This window comes from Corvus brachyrhynchos, unplaced genomic scaffold (assembly GCF_000691975.1).
Source record: "Corvus brachyrhynchos isolate BGI_N302 unplaced genomic scaffold, ASM69197v1 scaffold21, whole genome shotgun sequence".
NCBI classification, from domain to species: Eukaryota; Metazoa; Chordata; class Aves; order Passeriformes; family Corvidae; genus Corvus; species Corvus brachyrhynchos.
The window spans coordinates 1,200,058-1,204,405 of record NW_008236924.1 but is presented as its reverse complement, the minus strand read 5'-3'; the positions used below and the strand labels follow the sequence as shown (position 1 = coordinate 1,204,405).

General features: G+C 52.7%; 1 protein-coding gene across 1 annotated transcript in view; it reads right to left on the bottom strand.

Moving 5' to 3' along the window:
• The window catches only part of GM2A (GM2 ganglioside activator), a 9,420-nt gene that overhangs the window by 4,807 nt on the left and 265 nt on the right, over window positions 1-4,348 (bottom strand). The gene's annotated exons all lie outside the window — the stretch shown is intronic.

The following is a 4,348-nucleotide window of genomic DNA, read 5'->3' as shown; positions in this document are numbered from 1 at the left end:
CGAGGGGACGAGCCCTCTCTCCGAGCCCGGCCCACCGCCAGATTCCCCTCCCTCCCCCGAGGACGCTCACATTTTCCCTACCCCTTTTGCTTTCTTCTTTTTCCCCTCCCTTCCCCGGTTTCGCTGCCAAGCGCAGGACTGGACTCGCAGGGATGCTGGGACGGGAAGCGGCGCTTTCCCAAGCTCCCAGAGCCGGCACTTGGAGCGGGGGGGCGGGAGCTGCACCCACCACCCCAGAGCACACACATCACCCCGCTGCGATGGGGGAGACACGACCATCTCCCCACCACCAACCCCTCCACCCAGGGCTGCGGTTTTCCTCACATCCCACTCGGGGGTGCCCCGGCGGTACCCTCTGGTCTGTACCCGGGATCGCCACGCTTCCCCCGCGCTCGGCACAAGGCAGGTGGCAGCTGAAGAGCAGAGATATTTGAGGTATTTCAGATATTTGAGACCCTCGAACCCGATGTATATGAGCAGGGGGGAGGGGACACTGGCATCGGGTAGCTCCTGACTGGGCAGCTTGCCACAGTACCCCTACCACCCATCTATCCAAAATGTTGGATTTAACACCCCCTCTTCCATCCCTAACCCCGGTTTTGCGCAGCATTTTCCAGACAGAGCTGCCCCAGGCACCCCCATCATGCTGGAACGGTCACGCGGGTACCCCGCCATCAGGAACGGCACAGTAGCATGGATTTTCCCATATACTTTGGTGGACGGATGCTTTTATCCTGCAGAAGGGGCTGAGCCAACCGAGCACACAGGACACAAGTGTGGCCGGTCTCAGACCTTCCCCCCTGCCACAGCATCGTCAGGACCCACTTGTGAAACCCTTCCCCATGGTCAGCTCCGCTCTCCCTTGCACGTGGACACTGCTTGGCCTCCCCATATTGCTCCCAGCCCTGGGAAGGGTTGCCTGGCTTGTCCAAACCCCTGTCTCAGCTCTATTTTTAGCCTTTCGTCCTTATTTAGCAGCGAGGCCAGGCGGGAGCGTGCAGGCAGGGCGTGGGAGCAGGCAGGGGATGTCGTGGACGGTGCTGCCCACCCCGCGCCGGCAGCGACAACTGCGCCGCTGATCCACTGTCGAGGCTTAAGGATGAGGAATAAATAGCCCATTCCTCCCACCCGGGAACGGAGCAGAAAGTTATTCCTTGGGATTAGTTTTCACTTTGAGGCCCTGGAGCAGCCGGAGGACAGGGATAAGGATAGGGATGCATGGGGAAAGGCAGCAGCACAGACGGAGCATTGTGTTTGGGGCTGGGAGGAGAGCAGAGCCCCTCACCTCGAGCCCCTGGCATCACATGCTTTTCTGCTTCTCACAGCCAATGTGGGTGAAGGTTTCACTCCCCTATTCTCATCCTTTTCTACTTCATTTTGCCATGGGGGAAAAAAGAGAATAAAAGACTGTGAGAACAGGTTAACCCACATCTTTTTGCTTGGAAAAACACAGGCAGGGACAGGAATGACTTGAAATCGTTGTACTACCTCAAGGCAGAAGTACATGTGACCTAAATCCCCACTAAAGGAGCCTGTGGCTTTTTCTGGGCTCCAACACATGCGAGAACTTCTGCAGTTCGAACAGTTTTTTCAGCTATCTCACCCATGCAAACTCGAGTCACGAGGTCTCAGCAGACCTGGTTAAACACCTTCAATTTGCATTGAAGAAAAGCAGCCGGGACTTCATTACCTCTCATTTACAACAGCAAACAGATTGCAAGTGATGAACAGGGCCGAAGGGTGTAACCACGACCACCCTCTCTCCACTGCCTGGGCTTCAGCTCTACCAGGACCCATCAGGCACCACCACAGGCCAGCTCATCACCCAAAAACCTTCCAGCAAAATATCCTCCAAATATCCTCCACCTCTCTTTTTTTTTAATTTTTTTTTTATTTTTCCAGACTGGGTTTCTGAAAATAAGATATGCAAACAAAAAAAAAAAAAACAACAACAACAAAAAGTGACCCCATGTGCACTCACAGAACCACTCTGCAAACAGACCATGCAGGGCTGGCACTGACACTGCCTTGTACTCATCCTGTTGTGCCCAGTCCTTACCAGCTGGAATCAGAGAGAGAGCCACAAGAGACACTTAAACAGTTTGCACAAATGCTTTTCTTATCCATAAGCTTTGGCAAACACTTTAAATGACCATTGGTACAAATTAACTCGACTTTCCAGCTGTTATCCCATTTACGGCAATTCAGACAAGCATGTGATAAAGCCTCCTTGTCTCACTTTTCTAGACAAAACCCTGGAGATATCTCCAGCTGCTGTCATTCCTGGGGAGAGATCAAGACAACACCAAAAAAAGACATTTGGGCAAATTTCAAAACAAGCTGAAGCTGCTTCAGGTGGGGCCACCACACACCACCTCTGCTTTCCTGTCTTTGCCTGGGCAGAAATTCCCTCACTGCCACAGTCCCCATTGGCTCCAGGCTCCTATGTGCAGCGTCCAGGCCCCTGTGCTCCCGAGATCCCCGTGGTGTTCTGGTTACCCCTACAATGCCATGGAAAGCCCCTGCTTTGCAGTTTCTGGATGTTTAAATGCTGTCCTCAAAAGGGAGCAAGTTTTCAGTGTATTGGGGCAGAGGAGGATAAAGCAGGGCTGAGATGAAAGACCTGTCTGGCAAGCACACATCCCATGCAGTCTCCACAGGAAAGATTGGAGAAACTGAGGAATTGCTAAAATCAAGCTAAAATAAGAGACCTTCGGGATAGCACAGGCAGGGCTTTCACAGATGCACCCACAGGCTGAAGGAAGGGTGTAACGTGGTCTGGGCAGCCCTGTCTCCAAAAGTCAGCGATTTCTAGGAGCACAGGGTTGTCACACCAGAGCCTGCAGCAGAGGCTGGGGATCAGGGTGCTGGAGCTGGCCTCACTGCACAGGCCCATCCTCAAGCCCCAATTCTGCTCTGCTGGCTCAATGCCTCAGCCTGATGTGACCAAACTCTGTTTTTCTGCACCATTGTCAAGAGAAACCCCACCTGGAGCCCCATTTTGTGGCACGGGGGCATCTCAGAGCACCCCTTCAGCACCCCACAGTTAAAAGCAGAAATTTCCACAAGCACATGTGCAAACTCCTGGACCTTGGTGCACCAGCAAGACGTGATGGCAGCTGGACAGGATCCTCGTCAGCTGCCCACACAGTTGCTTCTCTTTGCAGCCACGGCCCCAGCGATGCAAATTCAGCCTGGAAATCGGCATGTGCTTTGTGCTTGCCCCTGTAGGCCTTCAGTCTCTAAAGTCTGGACCGGGATTTTTAATTAACCTTGGAGAGGTGGAGACCTGCACCTTGCACTGTCAGAGCTTTTTATCCCACAAACGATCTACTCAGCCCAAATAAGTACTCTCATGCAGGGAAGGAGACTTGCCCCACTCTGAAGTGCTGGGAGAGATAAGAACTGAGACTCTCAGGTGGTTTCTGAGCAGTGGGAGCTGATGCCAGAAGCTGCTGTGACTCACGAAATTTCACTGAGGTTGAGCAGCACCCACCCGAGAGGACGCAGGCAACTGGTCCCACCAGTCCCTGGGAGACTTGGGGCAGCGTGGGCCTGCCCCTTGCCTTCCCCACCCTCCCATCCAAGTGGTGTTTCACAATTTCCCCCATCCCAGGGTTACCAGGGCAAGAAAAACACCTCCAAGTCGAACGTGACAGGATGACCAGGCACCTCCACTCCTTTGCCGCCCAGGCAAAATGCCAAGGTGTTGGCATCCCCGGAGCCGCAGGCTGCTTGGACTTCTCCCAGGGGATATTTGGAAAATGTCAGAATAGAAACTTGTTGACAAAAACTTGTGATGTTTTCATACAGGCACAGCCTCGTGACCAGGTTCAAACAGTTCTATTTCAGCAGTTCTGGGTAGCACCAATGGGTTTTCAGGTCAAAATATGTGGTCATTCAGAAATGTGTAAAGAGGTAATTTTAAAAAAGCATTTTAAAAAACCATCAAAATCAAAACATTTGGAAGAACCTGTCTTTCCTCACATTAGTTTTTAGATGGGACACTTTCAAGTCTGTGTCTTTCCCTGCATGTTCAGGACCCATTTCCAAACTGTAGGATTTCCTCCTACAAAAAGGGCACCCTGGCTCCAGGCCCAGCATTTGGGGTGTTTAGGATGCTCAAGAGAAGGGTTGCCAGGATGCAGTCCCTCAGGCAGTATGGATCACACCGAAAGCCCTCTCCAGCCAGCACAAGGACCCCCAGAGCAGAGCTTCTGCCAGGAAAAACACCCCAAACCCACCACTTTTCCACAACTACCCCCACACAAGCTGAAACTTGATAGGGTGATGGCAAAAGCCAGATGGCTTCTGCTTTCTCACTCTCATCCCTGTTCCTAAGGGGGCT